The following is a 14,922-nucleotide window of genomic DNA, read 5'->3' on the forward strand; positions in this document are numbered from 1 at the left end:
AATATGGGTCTCCGAACTGACTCTCATGTCAGACACAGCCCCATGGCCGATTCCGCTGAGGAAAGACCTCCTCACACAGGCGAGGGGGAAAATTTGGCATCCCCACCCCGAACTGTGGGCTCTCCACATGTAGCCCATCAACCAATACCCACGAACCTTTCTGAAAGTGTTCTGAATACTATTTCTGAAACTAGAGCACCCTCAACCAGGCGGCTCTATGCACTGAAATGGTCGGTATTCTCTAACTGGTGTACAGCACGAAAACTTGACGCACACTCGTGCGAGGTGGCAGAAGTGCTCGCCTTCCTTCAAGAGCTAATGGACGCGGGTCGTTCCCCCTCCACGCTCAAAGTTTACGTTGCCGCCATAGCAGCTTATCACGCTCAGGTCGCGGGACAATCACTGGGGAAAAGCGAGCTTATTGTACGCTTTCTTAAAGGAGCTAGAAGGCTGAACCCGCCTCGCCCCCCCCCCCCTCAGTCCCTATATGGGACCTTGCCACAGTATTAGAAGCCATGAAGGGCTCTACCTTTGAACCGCTTCAGTCTGTGAGCTTAAAGCACCTCTCACTGAAAACCACTTTTCTGCTGGCACTGGTCTCAGTTAAGCGAGTGGGCGATTTACACGCACTCTCCACAAGTGCTTCCTGTCTTGAGTTTGGGCCTAACGACTCCAGGGTCGTCCTCAAACCTAGACATGGCTATGTTCCTAAAGTGCTTTCTACTCCCCTTAGGGCACAGGTCATTTCTCTTTCGGCCCTGCCCGCGTTGCAAGACGAAAAGGACGTGAATTTGCTCTGCCCGGTTAGAGCGCTGAGACTGTATATCTAGAGCGCTCCGCCCCTTTCAGGCAATCGGAACAGCTCTTTGTGTGCTTCGGTGGCCGCACTAAAGGCTATGCTGTCACGAAGCAGAGACTGTCACACTGGATAGTGGACGCTATCTCTATGGCTTATAAGTCTAAAGATCTAACTTGCCCTATAGGCATTAAAGCCCATTCTACCAGAGGCATGGCCTAGTCATGGGCATGGACACGTGGCATACCGCTAAAAGATATTTGTGCGGCGGCAGGCTGGGCCTCTCCGTCCACTTTTATCAGATTTTATAAACTGGAAGTCCCCGCTCTACAAGCTGGGATTATCTCCCTTTAATAGGTATTGCCTGTCGTTATTAACTAGACCCGATGTTTTCATAGCATGTGTTACACTATACATCCATAAGGTCCGGTCATAATTCTATAATCATATGGCCCGATTCTATCCGGCCTATATACTCATTATGTCCTCTCAAGAGACCCACTTTGTTGGTCTCCTGTGACTCACTGTTACCCATCTTACGTGCCTCAGGCCATTGGGTCAGTCAGCGTTTCAAATTGGGTTTCCATATGCAATACGAGAGACCTATCGAAAGGGAACGTACTCGGTTACTCACCTAACCTCGGTTCTCTGAGAGAGGGAACGAGTATTGCGTAACGCGCCGTGCTTGTGCTTCTCAGGGTATCGCTTCAGTCAATTTTAACCTGATTCCCTATGGCAAAACACGGTCTTTTATAGCCTCAGGTATGCTAATTCTAGAGACCTTGTTCGGCGGGAATTCTAGCGACCCCTATTGGTTTGCTCTCTCAGCCGCCTCGCCATAGGTTCATGCAGTTCCCACAGCACAGCCAATCAGCGCGCAGCGCGCAGCGCGCAGCTCGCGCTGTTCTATCGGCTGTGCAGCGGCACTGCGTTTTACATAGACACTTTATAGAAAAAAGTTTTGCTTCATATTCTCGAGAAAAGGAGTTTTCCCATACGCAATACTCGTTCCCTCTCTCAGGGAACCGAGGTTACGTGAGTAACCGAGTACGTTTTGCTGGTACTTATGTGTATTTAAATGTCTTAAACCTAAAATAAATCTGTCGTGTCTGTCCCTGGTTCGATGCCAGCCAAAGCCGAAAGCACATTTGAATTTAGCAGTTGATCATGTGATGCACTGACCGTTCTAATCACACAGGTGTGATCATACGCTCCAGGGACCAACCAAGACTGATTGCACCGGTGTGATCGTACGAGCTTTGATACTTCCGGTACAGAAATTTTAAATGTAGTTCTCTCAAAATCAAGAAGACTAAACCGAAAAAACAACCTTGGTTTAACAGTGACAGTCACCCTTTAAGGAAGGAATGTAGAAGGGCAGAAAGAAATGGAAAAAGGATCAATTACAAATTTCATATCAAGTACTGCAGAATAGTCCGTCTCAATTCCAGGAAGCTGTCTCTTTGCAAAGGGCCAAGTATCTCTCCAGTGTATTTTGTTTTATTTTATTCCCATTGCCCAAAGATTCTGTTCTCTACTTTAAAGTCAGTGTTAAATCCTTTTGGAGCAGCCAGTCCAGATCATTAGTTCAGAGCGTTTTGAGGCGTTTTGTAACTTCTTTATAAATAAAATCACTGGCATTAGGGCACAAATTTATTGTAATTTATCCCAGAATTTCCAATTCTTAAATATTAGTCCTTCCTGTTTTTCTATATTTCATATTATTTCACACATATTATTTGAGTTGCTAGGTATGTCTCTCTCTCTCTCTCTCTCTCTCTCTCTCTCTCTCTCTCTCTCTCTCTGTGTGTGTGTGTGTGTGTGTGTGTGTCAGTCTATTTTATACAGCATTAATGGATAAGACATCCCTTTCTTTTTCCTATCAATTATAATAATAGTATAAAGGCATAGATCTAGTTCATGTGTAGTACACTGGCAACAATTAATTTAATAATAAATTAGGCAATAAAAATATAAAAAGACCTTAAAATAAATACTTTTTGGAGAAAAAAAAAGAGCTGTAAATGATAACTTCATGCTCATTTGAAATTGACCTGTTGCTGAGAACAGTGTTTTCAGACATAATGACTTGCTTTTATTAGGCATTGGATTTGGATATATATTAGACATGATCAAAATGTACTTTCTGTAAGTTTAGATTTTTCTTTTTAAATGTTGAATCTTCTCGTTCAACTAACTGGAAAACATTATCCAACTAATCCATTGATCTCACTCTGCCTCTGTGTGTGTGTCATTCTATTTTACAATCTTGATGGTTTAGAGTTTAACCCTTTCATTGCCATGTGGTTTCACCTGCTCGTAGGACTTACGACAAGGATTGGCTACATTGGCCCTTGATTTTGACAGAGTGGGTGAATCTACTCAACCTGTACACTTCATGCAGATTCATAGACCAATATGCACCATGATTGTGACGTCACAGTAGATCACACTTAATTCACCCCCACCCCACACAACTCTAGTGTGATATGAGTTATTTTGACATTTAACACATTTATTACTTCTTGTAGCTACCTTAAGTTTTTTTTAACACAGTTATAGTTTATTGTATTATTTTCGTTTGTGTATTTTTAATATATTTTATATTTAATATAAATATATTCCTAATTAATATTTGTTTACATTTAATTTTTTAACAACCCAATCATACACACTGGCATACAGAATGGTGCATAAAACAATTTCATAAGGAAAATTTGTAGGGATACTTTGGCCTGATTTCACAGACAGGGCTTAGATAATGGCAGGATTAGGCTGTAGTTAATTAAGAAATTAAGCTTTTATAAATGCATCTCAGAAAAAAACAAACATTACTGGTGTACATCTTGAGACAAAACAATTTTAGAGACATATTTTCTAGGGCATGTTTATTAAAGCTACTTTTAAAAGTAATCTTGCCCCAAGGGTCTAATTGTATCTTTTTACTTTAAAAAAAAAAAACTTAGATTTTCAACATAATACAATGTTTATATAATACAACATAAAAGTGTTTATAATAAAAAAAATTCTCTCTGGAATATTGTATCAACTTCCGCCTGACTAAATCTCACAAATGTTGATATTCAGATGAAATGACAATTAAATAGCCTCTCATCAAAAGTGCTGAGATGAGATTGTGTCATCTATGGTCAGGATAAATAAATATATATAACGGGTTTGTGCTCAGGAACAGGCAGAGGACATGAGATGCAGATTCAGATGCATTTTAATTCACAATAAACTAAAGGCAGGCAAAACACACAACTAAACATAATGGTGTCCAGACAAGGAGTGAATGAACAGGGAGGAACTTAAATAGTGAACAGAACTAGATAATTAACAAGACACAGAACTAGACTAATGAGGGAAACCAAGAAAAAGGAACATGTGACAGAATCAAAAACATAACCAAAACAGACTAGACATGTGACATTACTCCCCCCCACCCGGTAGGCGTGTCCTCACGCCGTCAAAAGACCAACCGGGGAGGGGGGGGCGGGCACCCTCGGGCAGCCATGGCGGGTCAGGAGCCCCGCCCACATGTGTCTCACCCACAGGTTCATGTAATAGTGAACAGAAATTAGATAATTAACAAGACAACTGAACAGAACTAGACTAACCAGGGTAACCAAGGAAGCAGACTAGTGGCGGGAAACTAAGACAAAGGAACGTGACAGAATCAAAAACATAACCAAAACAGACCAGACATGCACACACACACACACATTTACTTTTTAGTATTTTTGCCCTTATAATTCAATTCACACTTATTTGCATCGCGCTTTTCACAAAACATATCGTTTCAAAGCAGCTTCACAGAAAATGTATGCGACTATTTAAAGTGATTTGTCCATGTTATGTTTTTCAGAAATGTACATATACAAAGCACACAGATTAGCTAACAATGTATAATTAATCAATATAATAATTAAATTAAGGCACAGAAATAAGTGAATAGGAATACATGTTGTAACAATGATTAGGGTTTATAGAAATGAGCACAAGTTACAGCAAAAGTGAGAAGGAAAATTATTTATTATAAGAGGGGTTGGACTGGCATGACTAAATTAAACAATGGAACATGGAAAATACATATTATCATTCACTCATTATGGTAAGATGGGAAGAAGATGTCTTTGTTTTGTTTGCTGTCATGGTTCAAAACATGACGCTATATGGCCACGATCAAGGTTGGATTTTTATGCCTTGAGAAAACTGTAATCTGTACTTTGTTCTGATAAAATGCAATACTCATTTACAAAATATATCATGAACAATATCTAGGTAACTGCACAACCGCCATTTTTCACCTCAATTTTATTTTTTTTATTTTTTTTGCTCTTTAGGCCAACATAAAAAATACACTGTACATATTCTATTAAATTTATGGTAAAAAACGGACAGCTGTGGTTGCCAGTAATTCATCATAAAAAAATATGGTTAAACGGTTTAGGTATTAGATGACATATTGGCCTGTATATTGTAACTTATAACTGTGTATTTCATTAAGTGATATACTGTACTGTCAAACATAAATTTGACAGTATTTTACAGTAAATTTATATATAATGTGATGTTAAACGATGCAGATGTTTAACCATATTAAGCGGTTTTCTTTTTCTTTTTTCTGTAAAAATGACAATTGTTGCAGTGTACCAATAATATATCACAAAATCTTGAATAGCCTACTTAAATTTGAACATTTGCAACATTTTGACATGTCAAAACATGTAATTTGCTTGTCAGATTTTTTTTTTGGCGCAAGTTTATCATAGAAAATGAGTGAGTGATAGCAGTACTGTAGCCCTGTTTTATGATTAATGTCTTCAGGAATCAGTATTTTACTGCTTCTGTCCTTTGCACAAACAAATTGCAGATAACAAGGATATTGTTGTATTATTCAGAACCCTGTTATCAAATGATGGCATGGTTCTTTAACGATATCAGACACTAAAATATAGTTTGTTCAAATCTCCAGTGATTGTGGAAATAAAAATAATTCTGGACTCTGGACCATGAAAATACCTTTACTGGCTGAACCTTCAACCTGCCAACTGTTCACTAACTTTGACGTTTTGTGAAGACCGAACATTTTATGAAGACAAAAGGACAATTACTTGGTTCATTTAGTTTTTTACATAGTTAATAATCAGCTCACTTTGTCTCTGTTACATTTGACGGTTATTATGGATATAAAATGAAATGAGTTGAATCGTTATGGGAGACAGATGAGTGTTGGAGCACATTTTGTTAGCCATTATTTTTTGCTATAAGTGCCTCAAACTTTGTATATGGCTATAATATTCCCCTATCAATCAGTTTCAAGTTGTTTTGACATATGTGCTACTTTTTCCTAAACTACTGTATGTAAATTAGTTTACTGTTGTTGCAACCCGCCATATTTTATTTATATTCATGAGTCATCAAGACTAAGAGGATTTACCACCAAGAGGAGCTCTAGAACAGTTTGCTGCGGTTCACTCACGCAACAGTGCTGCTGACACTGGTGAAATATATAAAAAGTATAGCCTATTAGCATCAACTTTTAACACACTTATAAAATAATTGTATTTTAATATATTTTCTATAAATAAAAAAATGTATATATATATATATATATATATATATATATATATATATATATATATATATATATATATATATATATATATATATATATATATATATATATATATATATATATATATATATATATATATATATATTGAAGGGTCAAGGGTCAAGCCAAACATCACTTGTCTCTTCATCAGACACATATCCTTCAAGAATGATTTTATGTTCAATATTAAAATAAGAATTAATGATAATCAAGTTATAACAGTGTCCTACATTTGATAAATCAGTTCTCTATATTCAAGGAGTGATTTAGGATATTGTAGTGTTTTAGTTGCTCTGTGCTTTTGAATCCAGACTTTGATATACTTTTCTTTCTTACTAAATAGAATAAATTCACTTCTGAACTAGAGTTAGTATCAGCATGTTTTGGAGAAGTGCTTTGTTGATAGTTAGTTAAGATGCTCCCGACCTTGATGGAAACTGTTATTCTGTGGAGCTTTGTGTGTGCGTCTCATGATTCTGTGCAGATCCAGTATTGGAGATGGTCCTTTCGGCAGATGATTCTAGACTTGGAGGCGTCTTTTCTATGACCTCCGAGGTCGCTAGGGACTAATCTGGGCCTGGGTGACATCAAGTCTACGCATTTTTAGTGATATATGCTCCTATCTGTCTACGTGTGGAAAGTTGCTTACATTGCATGTTGTTAGAACGAATCAGAATCATTCCATATGGCAGTAATGACGTGTCTAGACCTTGAAAACCGTATAACTGTTCAGAAAATTGTATGTACGTTAGACGGAGGCGGGGAGACTGTTAGAGGGAGCGCGGCCTACGAACTCCTCTTGAAGCTGGCTTCTGCTGATGAAACTGCAAACTATTCTTCAGTAAAAATTTTCTTTAATTAATCTGACTCCTGACTCCTGGTCTTCATTTTTCACTACTGGTCCTGGGTCCTAAGCTGTTACCCCAACAATATATATACACAGTGAGGAAAATAAGTATTTGAACACCCTGCTATTTTGCAAGTTCTCCCACTTAGAAATCATGGAGGGGTCTGAAATTGTCATCGTAGGTGCATGTCCACTGTGAGAGACATAATCTAAAAAATAAAAAAAATCCAGAAATCACAATGTATGATTTTGTAACTATTTATTTGTATGATACAGCTGCAAATAAGTATTTGAACACATTTGGTACAGTAGCCTTTGTTTGCAATTACAGAGGACAAACGTTTCCTGTAGTTTTTCACCAGGTTTGCACACACTGCAGGAGGGATTTTGGCCCACTCCTCCACACAGATCTTCTCTAGATCAGTCAGGTTTCTGGCCTGTCGCTGAGAAACACGGAGTTTGAGTTCCCTCCAAAGTTTCTCTATTGGGTTTAGGTCTGGAGACTGGCTAGGCCACGCCAGAACCTTGATATGCTTCTTACAGAGCCACTCCTTGGTTATCCTGGCTGTGTGCTTCGGGTCATTGTCATGTTGGAAGACCCAACCTCGACCCATCTTCAATGCTCTAACTGAGGGAAGGAGGTTGTTCCCCAAAATTTCGCAATACATGGCCCCGGTCATCCTCTCCTTAATACAGTGCAGTCGCCCTGTCCCATGTGCAGAAATACACCCCCAAAGCATGATGCTACCACCCCCATACTTCACAGAAGGGATGGTGTTCTTGGGATGGTACTCATCATTCTTCTGCCTCCAAACACGTTTAGTGGAATTATGACCAAAAAGTTATATTTTGGTCTCATCTGACCACATGACTTTCTCCCATGACTCCTCTGGATCATCCAAATGGTCATTGGCAAACTTAAGACAGGCCTGGACATGTGCTGGTTTAAGCAGGGGAACCTTCCGTGCCATGCATGATTTCAAACCATGATGTCATAGTGTATTACCAACAGTAACCTTGGAAACGGTGGTCCCAGCTCTTTTCAGGTCATTGACCAGCTCCTCCCGTGTAGTTCTGGGCTGATTTCTCACCTTTCTTAGGATCATTGAGACCCCACGAGGTGAGATCTTGCATGGAGCCCCAGCCCGAGGGAGATTGACAGTCATGTTTAGCTTCTTCCATTTTCTAATGATTGCTCCAACAGTAGACCTTTTTTCACCAAGCTGCTTAGCAATTTCCCCACAGCCCTTTCCAGCCTTGTGGAGGTGTACAATTTTGTCTCTAGTGTCTTTGGACAGCTCTTTGGTCTTGGCCATGTTAGTAGTTGGATTCTTACTGATTGTATGGGGTGGACAGGTGTCTTTATGCAGCTAACGACCTCAAACAGGTGCATCTAATTTAGGATAATAAATGGAGTGGAGGTGGACATTTTAAAGGCAGACTAACAGGTCTTTGAGGGTCAGAATTCTAGCTGATAGACAGGTGTTCAAATACTTATTTGCAGCTGTATCATTCAAATAAATAGTTAAAAAAATCATACATTGTGATTTCTGGATTTGTTTTTTTAGATTATGTCTCTCACAGTGGACATGCACCTACAATGACAATTTCAGACCCCTCCATGATTTCTAAGTGGGAGAACTTGCAAAATAACAGGGTGTTCAAATACTTATTTTCCTCACTGTATATATTTGAGAAAAATATGCTTAAAATGAAAGTTCTGTGTACTTTTTAAAGTGTACTTATTTGAACATTACTTTAAAATATATTTTTAGTATATTTTAAACTGTATGCTTAACATTGTCATTGTAACAATGCACTGAAAGTATATTTAAAAATACATTATTTAATACCCGGAAGGTGTAGTATATTTAAAGTTAAATTTGAGCAACATTTTTAAGTTTACTTATTCATGCTTGGAATTCACTTAATAACTTTATTGCATATTACTTTCAGAAAGTGTTAAAATGTATGACTAATTCATTAAAAGCCCATTTTTAAATATATGCAGTGTACAATTGGCTACTGTAGTTGTGATTTAAGTGTAAATATGTTTAATAAGTTTACACTGGCAGAGAAGAATCGTGTTACAATCGTACACACAAATCTATATTACGTTTTTCACTTTACTAAAGCATAAAAATACCATAATATGTTTGCAGATATTTAGGAAACATGCAAATTCCACCTACTTGTTTCTCTGAAAAACAATACTACAACCAATTATTCTACATTAAAAATGTCCGTTCTGTGTCAGAATGTCTGTTTTTGTTTTGGTCTGTGCAAAACTGCATGCTAGTGTTGTGTCGTTCATTTTGAACAAATCTTTAATATGACTTGAGAACAACGGGTTGTCTCAGAGAGCGATTCGTTCATTTTGTGTTGACCGCACATGCGCAACATCCCATATGCTGTGTTGGATACAGAAATTAGTTAATTCACAACTTTCCTTACAAACAAGTGTGTAGTTTTTTATTTGTTTATTTAGTTCAGTTTTTTAACTAGTATAATAATTGATTTTCCTATGAAGCCTGGACAGATTGGGTTGGTCAGAATGGATAGGCATAACAAATGTTTATTGCACATATCTTTTGATGATTTTATAATAATAAATATATTACAACATGCAGTCAATAATACGACTGTAATATGTTGCGAGACACTGAACCGGGAAGAGGTCATGTGACAAAAGAACGAGACTCGGACCCGAAGACTCAAGAGATTAACTAATCATTTCTATTTCTGCATTCAGCCTATGGGGACTTGAACGAATGACTCGAACTCGAAGACTCGAGAGATTAACTAATCTTTTCTGTTTCCGGTTACTGCATAGCCTTGCCTATGGGGCTGAGACTTGATGAACGAATGACTTGAACCTGAAGACTCGAGAGGTGAACTAATCTTTCTAGGGAACAGACGTGATTAAATGTGAAGTGACAAAAGAAAGAACAATTTGGATCGGGAGGTGAGGTGAACTATCAGACTGCATACATAGCCTGAAGCAAGCTATGCAATGAAGATTCGTTCATTTTGCTGAACGAGATTCAAAGATCCGAGTCAGTAAAATGATCTGAACTTCCCACTACTACTGCATGCCGCCAGTTTACCCAATAGTATTTAGACACCACAGGTTGCCAGTTGGTGGAAAACACAGCGTATTGCAAAAGCCATGAAAGCCAGTAAACAAACTGGGTCAGAGATCGCAGATTCTACCAGACCTAAAAACCTCTATGATCGAGAGATTATTAAAACGCGGATATAACTCATCAACGTACAGTGTGGCTTTCATTGTCAATTGCGCTTGCTCCTGTTGCGTTTCCTCAAGCTGGCAGCCCTCGTGATGGTCTAGTTTGAGGATAAGGGTGCAGGGGAAACAACCCTCTCCAATATTTTGCATTTGGACTGCAGTACCTATTTTGACCACTAGCTGTCAATTCTACTGCACCTTTAAAATTCAGGCACACGCAAGAAAATATGAGTTGAGTCTTATCAGAATTCAAATGTCTCTTCAACTTGGTCTGTGTCTGTGACCAGTCAGATTTTGTTGCGCACTGCCTGCAGCCAATCAGAGGCAGTCAATGTCGCATGCTTGTTCTGTCTTGTGAAGCACATGTGGTGTGTTATTTTGGGCCATGTGCTCGTGTCTCTGTCTGATCCCTCCCCCTTGTTATCTGATTAGTGTTTGATTTCTCCCACCTGTTTCCTCCTGATTTCCCCTTTTAAATAGCTCCCTTGTGTTCAGTCTTTGTCGGTACGTTGTCTATAAGTCTCCCTTCCCCGTGATCCTCCGGTATGTTTGTGTTGAAGTTGTTGTTTTTTTATTTATATTATGTTTTCCCCCTTGTGGGTTTTTGTTTTGTATTATGTTTATTTTGTTAATAAATCCTCATCTTTTGCAATTGAGTCCTCACTCCTGTTTTCCATGAATTACACGTAACATAACTTACTGACCACTTGAGGACGTTTTTTGCTTTTCCTGTGTTATCCCCGTACTTCCCTATGGAGTTTTCTAGACGCCTACTGGTAATGCATTACGTTAACTCCAGGTACATCCGTCAACAGGGAGAGTTCGCATGCCAGTACATGAGAGAGGTGGACCACTTTGTCCTCAACGAGGCAGAGTATAACCTCTGTTTCACATCTAAATTTTTCAGTTGGCCAAATTGAATTTCTGTGAATTGATGCAATTTAATTCAACTAAAATTCAAGAAATGTTCTTAATAAAGCTACTAAAGTTTATTCAGTCAAGAGCAGGGATTTTCTGTTTTTCTTTTGTTTGATTCATATTAACAGCATATATAGCAGTACTGTATATTACACTGCTTTCACTTTAGTACAGATCAGATTTCTGTACTTGCTGCATATGTGCACAGACATAACCAACTGTTTTCAAATAAACTTTGTGTGTTTCTGACATAACCTTGTGTGCATTTGACAGCTTATTCACAATAACACATGAAAGATAACTATCTAGTAGTTTAATACTCACAGATGCACGAACATCCAGCTCTCTGTGCACATGCATCGGGTGTGTGTGCTCAAGTTGACAGTGATATGGCTTTAAAACGCATGATGATGAAGAACTGCAATTTCACGTGAGCGTTGGCATTTTCAAAATGGTATATTAAATGATCTATTAGAAATTTTGATCTGAAACTTCACAGACACACTCTGGGGACACCTGAGACTTATATTTAATCTTGTAAAAAGGGGCATAATAGGCGCCCTTTAATACAATTTAATTACAACTAAAATATACTTAGTATAAAATGTGTTGTTTCAAAATAGCACACTTCAAGTTAACTAACACACTTGAAGTATACTGATAATTAGTCTGGCTGCAAGCTTAGCATAATTTTTTTCTTTCTTTTTTTTACCAGGGGAGAGCTATATGATTGTGTCAGAGAATGAAAAAGTGAACTTACTTTACAATTTTTTAAGTAGTTTGTAATAATCAGTTACAAACTATAATTAAAGCTGCAAGCAGCGATGAAAGGGCCCTCGCACCCGGGGCCACCGCCACACTTCACACTTGGTCCTTTTCATGTGTCTGTGCGCGGTTCGCGTGATTTTTGGCCATATGTGAACACTCCAAACGATCTCCGACCCCTTTAAAGTGAACTGAACCGAGACCATCTCGGGAGGTGGTCTGGGTACAGTTCGATCTCATTTTGTGGTACGGTTCGCTAAAAACACGCAATCTGAACACAAACCGCACTGGGCTTACTTGATTTTTCTGTTCGCGAAATCCAATGTAGTTTGATCATCAATCATGCCTCTGTACAAATCAGCTGTTCGTTCACAACTTACACTTGTTTATTGCAATTTCAACCGCTTCCGAACTGTGTAGAGACGCGGCTGCGCAGCTTGCCAGTTTAAAATGGTGTTACGAGCGCACACACCTAAAGCGCATGCACAGAAGCCAGCTGTCACAGCGCGTGTAGGCTACTAAAAGGAAACTCGTCTTATTGCATTTATTTTAAAGTGTCAAAACGACACAGGATTCACATAAACAGGTGGTTTTGTAAATGTAAACATATGCATTACTAGCTTAATATAAGAATCAGTGGAGAATATGCAGTTTTATTTTTTTCATGTGTTTATTCTAGCCTGACAAGCCAGACCCACATCAAGATGTTGGGTCTGGGAACTCACCATTGGCAGGGCTCAATCCGAGGGGCGGGACATACGGTTGTTTTTCAAATTCCCTCTGCACGCAATAGGCGCTACAACCAACCAGAGCAACGAAGAAGGTGAAGCGGAGCTGGTTGATAGACTTTCTGATTAAACTTTCGCCGTACCCGGTCGGCAAAACTCCGAACACATCTTCCTTTCTTAAGAATGACTTCAGTGCCGTTCTTTGTTCTTTCCTCAAACAAAAGCTTAACTCCAAGTCTTAAAGAGTCGCGGCCAAAGCCGTTTCGAAAGACCGCTGTTCGCCAGCTTCTTTGTTTACAAGTAGCATGCGGAAACGCAGCAACTCTGCCGTCATTATGTTAAGCCCGCCCGTCGACTCTATACACGATGTGATTGGCCTGACCAGAGTTTGGTTTTTCCAGCTCGCCAACAGAGAGTTGCTAGACTACCCTGGCTGCAAATTACATTTGCTGCTGCTAGGGTGTGTCTAGATTTATAGGCTATGATTATTCCATTTCTTACTTGAATACCGCTTTTAGGCATACCTATACTTTACCTTGAAAATTTAAAGCAGTTTGTTTAATTTGCATCTTTTATTATTTTATTGTTTATTTTTTGTATGCTGATGTTATCATTGCCTTCTGCAATAAAATAAACATGATTCAATGAAATCAATTCAAAATAAATGTTATTTACAAAGGTGGTTGTGTGATATAGCTAGTGCAAGAATATGTAGTATTGCCTAAAATACATATATATTTGTGTAAACAAAGATGAACAACTTAATTCAACAGCATTTGTAGCAATGTCATTAAAAAAATTATAATAATCTTCCTATGGCACAAACAATGTAAGTGAATGGGATCAAATGTTGAAGGCCATAGAGTCAGCCATCAAACACTGAACTGGACTAGATCCAAAAAGCAACAGTATGAACACAAAGGGGTCTGAGACCACATTCCTACTAAAGTGGACCAAAAAAGAATTCCTATTTCAGGTACAGGGACAGTGGGAACGTGAAGAGAACTGGGTCCTTTTTCACTTGGTTCACCTCTTGGTCCACTTAAAGGAGTCTGAGTTCGGTTCATTTCAAGTGTGAAAACACCCTCAGGAAAACAAATGGTGAATGGTGGGCGACATGCAATTAAATGGGTAAATATAGGAGAAATATGGCAAAGTCACTTCGATGTGCCACATTTCCTGCTGCCAACAGGTGGCACTTTGACTATAACCGAAAATTACCAGATGGATGTCTTCAGGTCAGAACTATTATCAAAAATTGTTTAAGGCAGATTGGACATTGTATGCCTGAGTAACAACAACTTCCTGTTTTGTGGCATAAATCGCATGCATTAGCACTTAGCCAAGTGTTGCATGATTTAAAATGTTTCTAACATGTTTGGGACTTCATGGCATATTTAAATGAGTTTCTGGGAGTGGATTACAGTGTAAAGCATGCTATTTCCTTTTGCCAGCAGGTGGCGCTATGACTAACTGAATATTGGCATGTAAATGTCTTCAGGCTAGGACTCTTAGCAAACATGTGAAGTTTAGGCCAGATGGGACATTAAATGCCTGACTTACAACAGCTTCCTGTTTCATGGCGAAACATCAAACTTTGTCATGCCTCCATGGTAAAGTACAATGTCTGTAAATGGCAAAATTTGAAAACATTTTGCAAAGAAAATTCTCAAGATCTTCACAATTCAACATCGCCAAGGCCTTAAGATTAATATTAAGACAAAATATGTTGTTGTTCTGGTTAAATCTCTAGGAGGAGTTAATCACAATGAAAAACATGCCTTTTCCTGTTGCCCGTGGGTGGCGCTATGCCATAACTGAATATAGACATGTAGATGTGTTCAGGCCAGGACTCTAATAAAACATATGAAGTTTGGGGCAGATCGGAAATTGTATGCCCATGTTACAACAACTTCCGCTTTCATGGCAAAACATCGAACTTTGTCAGACCAAAATTTGCTAAATATCTCACTTCCTGTTGGTTTTCAGCTTTTGCACCAG

Source organism: Gobio gobio (genome assembly GCF_949357685.1).
Source record: "Gobio gobio genome assembly, chromosome: 2".
In the NCBI taxonomy this organism is placed as follows: Eukaryota; Metazoa; Chordata; class Actinopteri; order Cypriniformes; family Gobionidae; genus Gobio; species Gobio gobio.